This window comes from Bombus affinis, chromosome 4 (genome assembly GCF_024516045.1).
Source record: "Bombus affinis isolate iyBomAffi1 chromosome 4, iyBomAffi1.2, whole genome shotgun sequence".
Classification (NCBI taxonomy): Eukaryota; Metazoa; Arthropoda; class Insecta; order Hymenoptera; family Apidae; genus Bombus; species Bombus affinis.
The window spans coordinates 14133701-14150244 of record NC_066347.1 but is presented as its reverse complement, the minus strand read 5'-3'; the positions used below and the strand labels follow the sequence as shown (position 1 = coordinate 14150244).

Genomic DNA, 16544 nt, shown 5'->3' with positions numbered 1-16544 from the left:
AATTTTCACTACATGACTGCTTATGTATAGCGATAAAATTGGAAGTTAAGAGCCTACTTTCAAATTTCAAATTATTTATGAAATAAATCCGAATGAATGTGAAATATCGTTCGAATATGCGAACAACGTGCGTGATAATTAATTCCAATATCCATAGATCGTACGATATTTACGTAAAAAATGTCTTTGAATTAATTTCTACGTAAAATATAGCGAAGAAAAATGTACAAAGAATCGAAAAATTGATCGAATATTGATACAACAAGGTGGAAATAAAAAATTTCAAAGAAGGAAGAGAAATGCGTAGGTTGATGCAGCTCGGTATAAAAAATCGATGGAACATAAGGGAGGAACACGTCCTCGGACTCGTTTGAGGCGTCTCGACGTGCGTCTCTGCCACTGACTCGAAGGGTTGCAACGACGTCGCGCGCACACACGAATGCGGATGAAGTTCTATGTGCAACGAGTAACTATGTTGTGTCACGAGAAGAATTTCAAGCAGAGAACTACGTTGATATGCAGATATGTCGCTACGAGCTGAATGTCTACACACGCGTGTATAATGTTAGAAATACTTCAGCAACGTTTCTTCCGCTTTATATTCTCTTCTACTTTCTGTTCTTGTTGTTTATGAAGTTTTAACCAGGAGGAAGACAGGCTTTTAGGAAATTACAGGACATTATAAAAAGAAACAAAAATTTTCAAACTACTAATAATTTTGAAAACTTTACTTTTCCCAGCTACGTCACTTTTCTAATAAATTAACGATGTTATAAATATGACTCTATCGTTGATATCAGAACAACTGAAGGCGTAAAAATAACAAGATGGCTTCATATAAAGAATATAAATAATAATTAAGTTCAGTGAAAGTATCAAGAAATGGACATTTTTATACAAATTTTTCCTTCTATCTATAAATCGAATTATGATACACTTGGAATTTCTACGAGTAGATAAATTACTTGAATAAACGAGGATTAACGATTGTATCAGTCTGTGTTCCAGCGATCTGACGACATTTAAATTTCGTTCAACAAATTTAAAATGAAACTCTATCCTCATTACGAGCATTCAATCTTCATCGATCAATCAAATCATCGTTATTATCACATTTACCTTGGCTTTCCAATGAAAAGTTACGATCATCCTAACGATAACTATCGTTCCTGCAGTAACTTCAGCTACATCGAGCCGGAACGTTGTTCGACTATCGACACGACTCCCATAAACTCTCTTCGAACTCAAATAAAACTAATCGCGTCAAGTGTCAGCTGTTTGCTTCTTTTTCGATTTTCGTTTGCTTCCAGCTTTACATTACAGTTTTCCATTAAACGAAAATCCAAGTAAAGATCGAGGATTTCGATTCGAAATTAATGGCGCGAGATTTGGAACGATATTGATTCTCTTCTTTGCTGAATCCTGTCAGGGGATGAATTTTCTGATCCATAAGATTTACAAGATCGCAGCGTTTCCGGTTTCCCTGATTCATCCTGGTTTACGTTAAAAGGTTGAAGCTCGAAATTTTTATCCAAGTAAGGAAAACTCGTCATAAGGGCTGCATTTTATCGAGAAACGCCGTCATTTTGCGAAAAATAAAGCAGTTTTATAAACACCGATATAGCTAAATCGCAAAAGATATAGAACCGTTGATCTTGTTAGTAGGAAAGTTTTCAAAAGAAATTAAGTTGAGTGAAATTTTGGAGTATAAAGCGATCCAAGTACGCCACTAGTAATCGAGTACGGTCGATTTTGAACTTTTTAAATGCGTTTTATCCCACCTTTTTTCTATATCAATCGTCAAACGTCGTTTGTGAAAATTGCAGTCCAAATACAACAAAAATTTAAATTAATGTTTTTTACAGAATTGCTCAATGCGAGATAATTATTACAGTTTAATTATATAACGATAATAATTGTATAGTCTCGGTATTCCAAAATCTCTAAGATATAAAATCACGTACATCGATTCTAACGTAGCAGATAAACAGCAAAACATGATTGATTATTGGAGAATCGAGGTATCATCAAAAAGAAAATATCGAACACGTCGCTGGGTAAGAATAGATAGCACGCGTTTATTCCTGGTAAAAAATAGGTGACACGAAAAGAATGTCTCGATGAAAGGAACTTCGAGATCGTTGGTCTTATGCGTCGAGAGTTCCGTTTAGCGACGAGGAAAATAGAGTTTCTGAGAGAAGATCCAAGACAATTTCGTTCAGATATTAATAGGTTATTTGATGTGACAAGTTGAACCAACAAATTCTTTGTCTTTTCTTTCTTTGTTTCTACAATTCATTTATGAACAAGCATGAATTTAGCAAAATTTCAAATATACATCACTGATCAATTTGTACAGATAAAATATACTGCGAAATAATTAAGTAAAAATAAAAGATTGGAAAGATATTCAAGTATTTATTAAATTAAAATATTCGATATGTTATCGTCCTCTTTTGCAGAACGAAATAATCTTTATGTCGATACTTCCAGACAGAAAATAAAATCCAAGAATGTATTACGATTACGTATTTGTCAACTTAAAAGCTAAAAGTTTATATGCTCGAAAACGATTATATTCTGCCGCTCTTATCTTTATTTGCATAGTACTATCGTTGTTAATTAGCGAGCCCAGCTCCACTGGAAGCTATTAATAATTCAAAGAGCAAATATCAACAGTAATGAGCATTTACGGTTTACACGAAGTTCTATTACGACATGACTCGTACAAAATTTGAATTGCTCAATATTTATGGAAATCATAAATTCATGTAAACCATATTTTAATCGAACCTTTCGTTTTCGATGAATTTTATTACAGTTCAAAATAATTTTTTTCAAAAGCTCTCCTGTAAAACCTACCACATCCGAACTTCATCTCTTTACTTAAAAAATTAATGGTTATTTACCGCGTCGACGTTAAATAAATAACCGTAAATTGCAAAATAAATTTAAAAAAATAGTCTCTGTAACCTTGCCGCGTTTCTCCATTTCGCAATTTATATAATTGGTGATTAATTGTTGATCTTCTAAATGAAATCAAATAATTTCGAAATAGCTGTATGATCTTGAAACAACGAAGACCTTCGCAATCTCAACCTTCCTTTCATAAAATCAGAATCGTGTGCTTTAACACGAAAGAAAAAAGGAAACCATTAATCAACGTCCTCGAAAATTTTCTGCTTATTAGGCTTTATACAGGTTTCACGTGAACGAATTGCCAGTCATTCGCGAAACAACGTTCGCGGGTTAACTTATCGGAAGTTCGTTAGGGAGTGTAATTTTATTCGCGAAAGTTTTGTTCTACTAACCAACCACGTCCGATATCTCGTCGGTGTTCTTACGCGTGAACAAACATATTATGCGCTCGAGACATAATCAGTCGGAATCCTTCTAACGCAACTCGTTACCGCTTGGCGTCGCGACGCCGGGCGTGTAGAATAATGTGGCCCAAGTTTCGAGGATAATTATGTTGCGTAAGGGTAATTACACCGTGCCACGTGGGGAATTTCAAGTTTCCTGCACTTTCGCGCATCCACGTCGTAACAGCGTACGCTCATGCATACAACCACGCGAAGGATATATTTCGGAGGGATCGTAAAGGGTAGCAGTCATTGCTATGAACACAGGAGAAACATCTATTTAAGAAAGCGCAAAGTACAAAGCAAAGTAACACGATTTACTACAAATGTATATGTTAAGTAAAAATATATTATGATTAGTTCAGGTAAGATAATAATTAGAGTTACGTCGTGTGCGATTCATTTATTTATTATACGTAATGTATTTAAAATTGCACAATAGCGCTCTCTTAAATTTATTTCTCATTATTCGCGAAACCTTATTACGTTAATTAGATAATTTTTAACGAAATTCGCGCTGCTTTAATTGTTTTCCCAATTTTGTTAACCATTCAAATCCTTCACAATGAACCAATCTTACCGATAGCTTCCGCATTTCCGTATAATTATTATACTTAATTATTCCAATGAATCTGATTCCTGATACTGTTTTGTTCGCTCAATATCGTCTCCATATTAACTGATAATAATACGAACGAGAACAAAAGAAATTTTTACGTTGCGTCATAGGGAAGCACGAATTTCACGCCGAACGTATTATATTGTGGAAAATCGAGTGGCATGCATTATATTTAATACTATGCGCAATGGTTCATTAAAGAGTATGCATAATAAACGTAGCTTCCCAAAATACGCGTAATTATTTATCAGCGCGATGCACTGATCACAGTGTTAAATTTGTATCGGCAGCCGATTTCCATGGAAAATTAATAATTTGCTTCCTGTCTGTCGATAATAAAACTAACGCGTTATCGAAACTTCCGATTTCCTGTTCAAGCAACGGATATCGAACCAACGAACTATCATAATTCTTGAAATTAAACTTAACTACAAATATCCGACGAAAACAATCATTCTTACGAGATTCACAGCTTCGTAATTTCATTAGATAACGCTTCTTCCACGACGTAATTACAAGATACCTAGCAATTGTAACGAATGTTTTATTCCCAAAAATTGGAAGGGTCGTTTTTGTTTCGAGTCTTTCGATTTGTTAACACTTTGCCGTTCGCAAAAGCTAGAGAGAAAATCTGTTGTTACTTTCCACTTATTCGATAGCCACCATTCGTGGAATCATTACGTGCCAACCCAACAATTCTTCCATGTAATTGAAATCTTGTTCCCCAGTTCCTGTAATAAACAGCAATCTGGTCAAAAGCACGTTATCGGTTACCGCTACTCGACGACAGGAAGTTGGTCAGTGATCGCCGGACCCCAATGGGCGCGACAGATTCAAGTACCGACGACCGTTTAATTATTTCATTAACAAGTAACATTTTACGACCTCTCGACCAGAGTAGACCGCCACCACAGGTTTACTACAGTGCTCTCCGTAATTACTGACTTTTACTATCGTGACAGCGGATCGCATATTGAACTCCCCGCGACAAGAGACGATTTCGTTGGTCACGTTTGTCGTTATCTGCCACGTTTTACACAGTAATTTCGCGAAACTTCAAACCGCACTTAACCGTGCTTTAAAGGAGTTGTTACGTCGCGTCGCAGGGAGAAGCTCGTGAAACTGAGCAAAGTATTTCAAGTAACATCGAAACGATCTTAAATTAAAGTTTCCTTAGGGATCGATGTACGTTATTACTTTTTATAAATATCGAGAAGCTTCGATCGATTTTTAATATCGATATGTGAATTTTATCAAAGTATTCGAAGTAACGATGAAGAAAAAGTTAGACTCGTTTTATAATTTATTTTACTATCAACTATATGTACTATTGTATACATAACCTTTTATTATTATTAAGTACACGATTAATATTCCTATGAAAAAGAGACTTATTTCCATAAGCATACTTATCCTAAGAAAATGACACAAATAGAGGTAAATTCTAAGATAAGTAGGAGAATAAATGTAAACTAATAAATTTTAATTTTCTGTTCTAAATTTTTTATTTAAACATCATTGGTTGTGTTAACATTAGATTTTATTCTGTAGGTTTATAAAACCCTTCTTCTTTCGTCCTTATCAAAAGCCAAAGGGTCAGCAGATAACGAGTTTGTCAAGTAACAGAAGAATTAAGTATATCTCTTCCAGAATAAACAAGTATCCGGATATTTGCGAACGTTAGTGTAGTGTTAAAGAAACGTTGTTCGGCTGCTGATAGCCGAATCGCATTTTTTCTTTGTCCGTATACGTTACTTCGAATATTGGAATTGTTTCCTCGCAGCGAGATTTCTGGAAATCTTTTTATACTATTTACAATATTTCTGTTGGGTAGAGTTAATTGGTTTTGGATTGAATTCGTTAATCCGATAGGAATTAATACGACTGCTTGGAAACAACAGCGATCCGACGGGCAAATAAGAATATAAGGCGTTTTCATTTGGAGAAAAGAATTATCGAATGTTCGACGAAACTTGATAAGCGTTTTTTGTTAGCATTCCGAAGAATTCTTCAATTTCACATCATCATTACTTCGTACCTTTATGGTTCAATCTTCATCTCAATGTGAATTGTTTCATTGTAAAAGATAAAAAATTATTTATTGTTTCAGAAAAGACTTCGATAGAATATGTAAATCAAATGAAGTACATGTCAAACAAGAAATTACGCGTACCGACAACGATGTTTTTATGTTTTTCTGAAAGCGTGGAAATTTTTTGACGATAAAAGAACTGACGATTGAGTCGAAAATAATTCAAAGAAGGGTTAACATGCAAAGGGTATGTAAAATGTGCAAAATAAAGCCCTTCTTATTATATTTAATAGGTGAAATAAATCTATTTTCATGTGTTAATTAACATTCATAAAAATATCAAATTGCATAAACATCCACATTCTATTAATTATCAGATAAATCCAACCATAGACTCATTGTATTATATATTAGGTTGTCCCAAAAGTTCCTTTCGTTCTTAAAGAGAGTAGTACACAACATTTTTTATTTTATGTTATTTTATTCAATTACGTTTGATCCATTTAATTCTATTACTACAAAACATACTTAATCCATAAAATAATATAAAATAAAAGATGTTGTGCATCTATTATTTCACTTATGAAACGAAAGAAACTTCTGGGACAACCTGATACGTATACACATCATGGTCAATCAAACTCTAAAACGCGACGAGAACATAGTTAATTAATTATACGAGATTTCTACATGAGAATGGACAACCCATAGACACACACACGGAGCGTGTTCTTGTAACGTGGTGCTCGGTCGGTGAAAAATGGAAAATAATGAAGCCCGGAAGAGAAGGGTTCGATCGACAATGGAGCTGCAGAGAAAAGGGAAAGTCATAATGCGGGAGGAAAGAGAGAAGGAAGGATACAATGAGGCGGCGGAGAAAAGGAGAAACCGCGATGGAATCGCGGAAACGAAGAACTACGTTCCAATGAGGAGCAAATATCTCGAAACTAATTTCTACGACTTCTTTTTATCGAGCATGCGTGTCACTTCGAGACACGACAACCGAGACGATGCGACCGTCGATTCAATATGAGATAGAAACGACATTGATATCGATAATTACGTTTATCCTGTATGTTCTGACTTATTCAGGATAGAAGTAAACTGACCAATAATCTCATATCCTCTTAGCGTTTCTTTTTCATCATATCGACGATTTATATGTCGTTTCTGATGATAGTTTTAAATAAGCAATTTATATATCTTTTTCACTTTGCCATGAGATATTTTACATCTTCGATATCAAGAAAAAGGAAACAAATAAAAAAATATCTGATTTCTAGATCTGAAATATTCCACCGACGATCGTGCACACGTTAATGTACGATATATCCAACAATTTCTTTCATTAATAATGATAATAATTATACCATATTATAATACTCAATGAAAATTAATTGTAAAATTCATTCAAATAAAAAAAAATCAAATTATACACTAAAGCGTAATTACCTGGTACAACTGATAGAACGGTCGAGTTAATAAAACAGTAGCATGATTAAAAGGCGACCAACATATCTGTGATATGCAAGATTTCAAGAGTAATTGGAATTTTATATGAACACGCACACGTAGATTTATTGTTCTTTGGCACGCGACAACGATGATGATTCGACCATTAAAAAAAAAAAAAGAAAAAAGAAGAAAAAATAAAGGATAGCAATTGGTGGATGAATAAATGAAAAATACAACGATCCATGTGCCACGATGAAAAATCGTAAACGTTTCAATCGATGCTAGAAACCTTTTTTCTGTCGATTTACTCGGCGAATTAAATGTAATTGGAACTTGTATAAACCATCTACACTATCGTGCAAATAACATTCACGTAATAAAATTATGTATCTTGCTCGAAATGTGTTGATATGAATACGCAAATTTGGTATCGCGTGCATCAGAATTACGATATAATGTATCTATGTGTATTTAATCCGTGTATGTAGTTCAATCGGGGTGCTTTAACGATCATTAATGTTTAACATATCGAGTATCTTTAATATCATTAGCGCAAAACTAGCCTAAAATTGTCAATCCCAAGATATAATAAAAATATACAACAAAATCTGAAAAGAACGTTTCAGGAAAATAATCTTCCAATTAATTAAAATAATCAATCCGTGCATGGAAAATGAATAAGAACCACATTTTTTTACCAAAATCAGATTGCAAATTGACTGCATATTGCAATGACCGTATTTTCTCCTATTAATAAATACAGATATTATCTACCTTTAAGCATTTGAGAATTATACTGAATCGAGTTTCATCAGTCAAGGACGAAGTACAAGAGGCAAGAAAAGATGGAAGAAGGCGAGACACGTCCAAGATCTTGACGTGCAACGAATGAACATCCTTCTTGTCGGTGGATGTACTAAGAAGCAAGCTATGCGAAGTCACAGAGAGAAGGGAAAAGCAAAAAGAACAAGCGAAAGACGAAGAAATCCAGCAAGAAGAAGAAACAATTGCTCTGGGACAGTTAACTGTAGGAAAGACAAAAAAATATCCAAGAATCAACCCTCGACGAAGTCCTTCGCTTCGTCTCGAATATCCTTTTGCGTATGGGCTCCTGCGGATAGAAAAGTTTCCCGCGTATCGCGGTACGTTCTTTAAATATTCAAATGGAAGCACCGCTAGCAGCTGCTATACGCGGGATATTGCCAGTTTACGAAACCCTCTATTCGCTGAAGCAAGTCCTATGAGACGCTCGATGTTTTTCACGCGAAACTTTCGAAACTGCCGTTTTCCCGACATGCCGTGTTTCACCGAGATCAGACCCTGTCATACGGGTTACACAAATTGATGTTAATAATAAATACGTCGAGATTAGACGCGTTCTAATGGACTATTTCTGGGAGCAACTTGAAAATGGACACGTGCTTTTAAGATAAGATAGGATTATTCGAGTCAAAAGGATATCTCAGTTAAGCTGGAGAGTAATAAATTTAATTTTAAGAGTTCATTAGCCCAGGAAAAGAAAAGATAAATGCTTACCGTAGAAATCTTCTATGTACATATCGCGTATGTTATGTAAAATATTTTGAAATTTTATTAGCAGTGTAACGAGATACTAGTTAAACTAGGTGGAACTTGAAACTAGTCTGAAATGTATATGGAAATTACGAAATATTTATCATAAATATAAGATAAAGATAAAGATTGAATTTTAAAATGTTGAAGCTCTAGTGGCTGAAATAATTGTAGCTTACTATGTTCTCTATTATCAGAAATTAAATATTCAAGTCCTTAGAAGCAGCAAATATTTTTATCCGTACCTTTAGTTATTCTTCGTAACTTTGGAATGTTTTATTCGTTGTATGAGTTGATGAGTATGAATTATATATGAGAGTTTAAACAGACTACGCGGGAAACAATAATATAAATAGTTGGCAAACAATTGGAATGATGGATTAGAACTGCGCTTTAAATGCAGGGAAATAAATTGGTATTTATGTTTCGTGAGTGAAGTTGTTATTATGCTACACGTTTGCAAGTATAGATTATAATTATAATTTATGTAATAAATACTTATATTAAGCGTAAATAAGCTTTTAAGTTTTGCTAAGTTTACGAAACGATACAGAAGAGATTGATTCATCGTTTTGAACTAGAGGTTGGTTTTAGTAACTTAACAGTAACTTAATAGTATATATAAGAGCTTAAAATATATACATATAATAAAATGTTTAATAAGAAAAGAAACTGAACTTATTTCTATCGGAGTTCTCGATTTATTTCGTTCCAATTTTATTCCAATTTTGCTTGAACGTAATCTTACTTTACAATCAGACCATTAAACTGTGTGTAAAAATGTTTTTACTCGAATTAAATCATTGTAACTCAAATTAGCTTCGTGAATATCCATCTATTATTTCATAAAATCCTTTTTTCTTTAATTCGCGCAAAGAAGAAACGTGTTACCGTAAACGTGGAAGTATTAAAAGGAACAACTACGAAGCGGTATTCGAATTATTCTCGATGAATCGTCGTCGCGATTCAGTTGCGCCTGCTAGCATTGATACGAACCGAAGTGAAAGAAAAGTATGTCGTAAAAACAACTTTACCGTGGGTGTATATGACGCAACTCGGTAAATGGAATCGTCGTTAACGATGGGAATGTCATGCTTTTAAAAACGTCAATGCGCTCGACCTAATTCTCTCTTTATTCATTGTAAACTCGTTGTCTCACCCCCCCTTTAATTAGAACTGTTTGAGTCTGCAAATGACATCGACCAGACTAACGGTACACCGGTGTTTATGGTGCGGCGTGCCACTCACAAACTTCAGATGCATTTCTACGAGAAACATACAGATAATTCTGATAAACTCGTTCCTAGTTTTATATCTGCAGTAGTTTATTCGCGCTTTATATTCGAGTTTTGTTGCGCGTTGACAGTTGATGATCGATATGGTACTCGTTGCTAGACGAGGGCAATAGGAAATTGGAAAATTGATTATTTTTCTGTGGAATTTTAATTGAGCGGACTTTTATAATTTGCTGTTCTGCAAGATTTTAAAACGTGAACTAAATTGTCTATTTACATGCTGCAGAAGTTCTGTAGTATGTTTTACAGGTAAACGTGGAATTAAATGCTTCGTTAAGAAGTCATTACGGAAATGTAAAATATCCAGGATACGTAAAAATATCGTAATCTTGTAAGCAATATTTTTCATGGCAATTGCTGTAGAATGGTGATTAATAAAATGTCACTAAGTAGCTTGTAGTTCGTTAATAACAATTGTAAACTAACAATAAGACACCTGTCTGGTTAATACAACTGCTGTACTACTGAAACAGTCGTCGCCTAAGTAGCTTAAGTCTGTTTCCAGACAGACATATACAAACACCGTGAATACTACGTATCACGAAGATGCAAAAACTCTTAGTCCTGTGCTTACTCGCTCTGACAATTCAGACATTAAAGCGCTCGAGAAATCCCTTAAAATACGGACAGACTTTTCGAACAGAACTTACAAGCACTGTTTTCACTTTACTGTCTATGTGTACTTTGCCACTAATAAAGCGAGAGTTTTAATACTGAGCATTTATTTTTATTGTACCGTGTGCTCATTTCTTCTAATTAATATTTCCATCAATTCCATGTATCAGACAAAATAATTATTACAAGACAAATTTTAATCCCTTGTCTGATGATTTTCTGAAACTACGTAATACGTTCGCAATTGGATCGAAAATCACATTCTGCTGTAACATGTACGTATATTCTTCTATTTCTTCCAGGAAAATGTATTTTCTTCCTTGCACTTTCCCTTATAAAGATTTTTGGCATTAAAATTAATTTTATATTAGAAAAAAGGAAATGTCAAATACGCTCGAATTACCACTACATCTTCTCAGTGCACGCACAGACGCATATCGTATCTACGTTTCAAACCTTTGTAGTGCACGAATGGGCGCACGAATAAAAAACGAATGCACATACGTTTCGCTCTGTATGGCGAATTTATTTCGCTTGAAATTCCACTTACAACGAGACTTCGCTACGCGCATGGCGTCGTCATTAATTTCACGATTAAACAACTGACCATCTTCTGGGCAAAGTTGGAAAAGAGGGAGTGGAGACAATGTGGCAGAGTCGCGGAGAAATATTGAAATGGGGGCAAGGACGAACATGCGGAAAATCAGTCGAGTTCCTGTGCGATGGCATTTGCATACACTCGTGCGCACAGGTGGACCGTGTAACGCTTCGGAAAACATAAATCGTCCCGTACATGGTCGAAGGAGGAAAATTACACCGTAGGTAAAGTGAAACGAAAGAAAAGAACAAAGAGAAAGAGGACAAAGAGCAAAGGGAAAATGGATTTAAACGTATTTGTACTTTAGAGTGGGTATTGCGAGTGCGTAATCCTTTCCTGTTTCTATGACTTTTGCGATATTTGATTTATATATCGTATATAGTAGAGAGTATACCAATTCAATTAATTAAGCATATAATAATTCCATGTAAAGTGGCGATTAGAGTAGATACTATCTATATGAAAACACGATAATTTCCTTTCCTCTGCAAGATATTAATGTATTCGTGTATTCAATAACCATTTTGATATGGAACGTAAAAACTTTGGACAGAATTTCTTTGAATGTTTGTACGAGTTCAAACAGTTGAGATTATAAAATCCCTAGAAACGGTATTACTGCAATATGAATATAAACAGCTGAATGCCAAACTCATCTAACGCAACATACACGTGTACGTTCAATACATACAAGTCCATATAATGACACTAAAATACTTTTGTTCGAAAGAAGTTCCAGAATCGCTCGTACAGCTCACTCGTATTTGTCCTCGTGCTGCGTTAAAAGTTACAATCCAAGAACAAAGGATTGCGAGAAACGAAAGAAAGAATCCGAGGAACAAAGAGAGAAAAAGACGAGTGGCGAATAAAAAGGAGAGATTACGAAATACGATCTTAAATTGTAAAGGACGAAGCGATAAGGAATCAAGAAAGTAAAAGAAAAAACTATCAAAGAATTCTGTTCTGCCGGGCCATTGGTCGTCCTACGACTATCGTTGTTAACATATCAAAGAGCTTGCAGCGATATTTAAATTTATTCCTCCTACCTTACCCGTTTACGGTATACAGCCCCCATTCGATGCTCTTACGTATCGAAAGCATGCTACAAGCATCTATAGTTGGCCGGTATATTCATAGGAAGATGGCTAGGACGTTCGAGCTTTTCATAAAGAGCCAAACGGTTTCAGTGTGTTTCAGCCGAAAGCTCGTTTCTCTCGCGATATCCAACCCCCGTTTCACTCTATGTGCTATACCACCCCCTCGTACACCATACTCGTGTGTGCGGATCGGCTGAAACGGACCAGGTGCATTTTCCATTGTCCTCGAGCGTATGATAGATTGGCTAGAAACGAGGGCAAGTGTTCTATCTCGTGCACTCTCTTTTTTCCAAGCTCGGATAAAATGTCTTGCATATCTTCGAAATATTTTTAAACCCGGAAGAACTTCGTTTTTTGCGACTTTCCGGCTTAGTTTTCAACGGAGGACTTTATAAAGCCAGGATATTCTACTTTGCATAGATACTGCGACACGATATATACGTACATGTAACGCACAGATATTCGATTTGAGCTGTAACGTCAGTTAACTCTTAGGGTAGGCAATCAAATTGCTGCCGTTATCCAATAAGAGTATAATTAAGTTTGAAGTTCTAATATCGGACATTTTTATCGATATTTCGATATGAAAATATTCGAGTAACGAGAATCGCAGCGTTTTTCTAATATTTTCAATTGGAGATAAACTTGCTGAAACAAATACGAACGAATACATTCGTACAAAATCTAAAAGATCGTATATTTTTAATAGGATTTTCATAATAACGAAAATATCAGTATCCTATGATTGAACAAACGGCAATCAAACATGTGATGTACTTCTAACTAATCGTCAAAAATATTTCGCAGTATCGTAAAGCGTTTAATTAAAAACCACTCGAATTCAATAAAGAGTCGGCAAAAATTCCAACCACCGTTATTACCAATTATTATCAATTTCGAGCAACTCCAGCTTCATCGAGTTGCAACCCTTCAAAATTTACTAAACATTAAATTACCCCCGAAAAAAAGAGTAAAGCAGAAAAAACAAGGAAATCTCAATTATCTCACATTACCGTGTACACGTTTTTCTGTTACATTCCACTAGACTCCTTGCGCCACGTATTTCTCCTCTCGAACACGGTTTCACCTCTCGACATAAATTATTTTCAAGCAGCATCTACGGATACTGGTGGATGGGGGTTGGCCGAAGCGTGTAGGACGGACGCGAACGAAAATTGAACGCGTGTAAAAGTGGCGCAACGTTGGTCGCGCGTATTTCCGCGGCACGCAGAAATTGCATTTCTGCCGGTCGTCAATTACAGCGGAAACGAGGTCGAAATTTTAAAAGCTTCGAAACAGCCGAGGGACGTCGATGCCGGGGTTAGGTGTAACGAAATAAAGGCGAATAATTAACGCCAGTCGACGTCACTCGACGTACGTTAAACAGGTTATATCGCTTACAACGAGCCGCGACGTTGTTACATCATTTTTAACATCCTCTCCAGAGCCTATCGACTTCCTTAAGGGATCCGGCTACCCGACCGTTCTTCGCAGCAAGAAACGACCGGCAACGAAGGAATTTACTGCGCCATTAAGTGTCGCGCACAATGCTGAGCCGACCAATAACGCTACACGGTACAGGCTATCAAGCTTTCCGTCTTTCCGGCCGCGAGTCTTGGAAAATATTCCGCGAACTCGCGTAGGCCGCGATCCTTGACGTTTCCAGACGGTTCGACTGTTAACGTCGAATGTTCCGTAAATTCCCTCGCTCGTGTAATATCGCATTATCGTTTAACATTCGAGAACACCCCTGCAACGACGCGTCGCCCGACGACTGCACGTCTCTCTCGCTTACGCTTTCGATTAAAATTCTGATTCTGTCGTGAGGCGTCGTTGCGTTTCACACGATTAGAATAATGGCCCGCCGTTACGGGTCGGCTCTTTGCAACGAGTCACTCGTAGAATTACACTGCCACGGCAAACGGTCGCTGTTTTGCCGGAGTGCGTTGTGGAATATTTTAGAAGCAACGAGCATTACCGTTTCTCCTCTGCGGAAGCTAATGTTGATTCGGATAAATTTGAATAAAAATTGTTCTTGGTTTATTTTTAGGATGGCGAGTTTTGTAATCCTCGGTTATCGAATCGAGATTTCTCTCGTAACTTTCAATTTTTGTTTTTTTTTTTGTTGAATCGATGGACGAATTTCGTGTATAAGCAGAATGTATTTATTATTCAGGTGTCGTTTATATACGTATGAATTATTCTCCTCTCTTTCCACCTTCCACTCTTCCAACCATTCTCCACTCGTTTTGCTTTGATTGGAACTCGTATACCTAACGACATGCTTAGTATGCGTTGTTCAGTGTGCGTGTAACATGTCTACGTTGTTTCTCCAAACATTTCGAATTTTATTTTCAAATGGGATAACTGGCGATCAGGAATGAGCAGCATAAGTGATTTGAATTAGTTTCATTTTCAATAACGTTTAATTGGAGTGAATTGCCCGGTTATGGTAATATATACGTACACGGATATTCTTCGATCAAATCAGTTCAGACAGCTACGGACAATTTGCTATTTATCACACACTGTTGTAGTTAGAAAACTAACATTTCCATGGTGAAAGGTTATAGTGCACGATGAAAGGCAAATAAATAATAGAGCGACAAATGGTCCGTCTGAATGAACTCTGTTCATGATCGACGAATTACCGATGACTTTTCGTAAAATGACAAGCAATTTCGGAGGCAATATATTCTAAACGACAATAACAGAATCTTAGCGCAGCAAACTGGATTTGTAACTAATCGATGCGATGTACTTGTCTGGACAAACATCGCGTCAGTTTAATCCTAACAGAAATATAAATAAGAATAAGAAACGTGCTTTGGAAAGAACAATGCGATTCTATATGCTGCGTTCGTCGCTAAAGAACCATCCATTAGTTTCTGCTCCCACGAATTCTCAAATGACTCAGAATTTCTTTAAATAGGAGCGATCCCTTAGAATCAATCTCCTCTTGGTGCTGCAACTATAGAATCACTCGGCTAAGTAGTTTTCCTGAAGAGCCCACCTAAATGCATTCCTTTCATTCGTCTTCTCCTCGATTCTTTCTTTATCCTCTTTGAGAACAGCTGTCGTGTTGAGCAAAATCAGCGGACAATTAAATTTCTGTATTTTCGGGACTAATCGGCATTGCGTGAAATAGCTAAGATAAATTGAGTTCATATTAAATCGCGATAAACATCGTTAATTTACAGCCCCGTAAAAACATCGGCAGTTTCCGTGACATTATAACGATCGTCTTCGGAAGAAACCTGCTTCTTCCAGACTGTCGACTTTTCTTAATGCTCTTCAATCGCGGAAAGTCGCTGGAACCTCTTCAAGAAAAATTGTTCTATAATTTCCAATGTACTTCCTTCAACGACGACCAGCCATCGGAAACTTTTTTTCACGAGGACAAACTTGTATAAGAATTAATGATAGGATCGAACTTAATAATGTACGCTTCTCTTGATATGTATTGGGACATTTACAGAAACCGAAGTAAATCTGAAAAATTATTAGGAAATTGTAAAAACGTTTTAAAATTATTATTTGATTTGAAACGTTAGACTGTAAATAGCCATAATATTTTATATATCATTACCCTAATTATAATTACTCTAATATATAATAATTTTAACACAATAATAATTAATAATAATTTTTCTTGTTACATATGTCCATCATTATTTAGATCAATCTCGACATTCACGTTATTATTGTATTTATACATATTACAAACGATTTTACAATATAGAATTGAACGTTTCCAATTTAATTCGTGTCAAATTGTTCGAATAGAATTGTCAAGGCATAATTACGTATTTATTATAAACATTTTCAGCAAGACGATACTATCCAAGAACGTCATAAATATCCAGAAATATTCAAAAATATAAATCAAAATCGAAATG

The 16544-nt window shown here is 35.7% G+C and overlaps 1 protein-coding gene across 1 annotated transcript in view; it reads right to left on the bottom strand.

Moving 5' to 3' along the window:
• Window positions 1-16544, bottom strand: part of LOC126915543 (FK506-binding protein 2) — a 112181-nt gene that overhangs the window by 12607 nt on the left and 83030 nt on the right. The window lies entirely within an intron of this gene.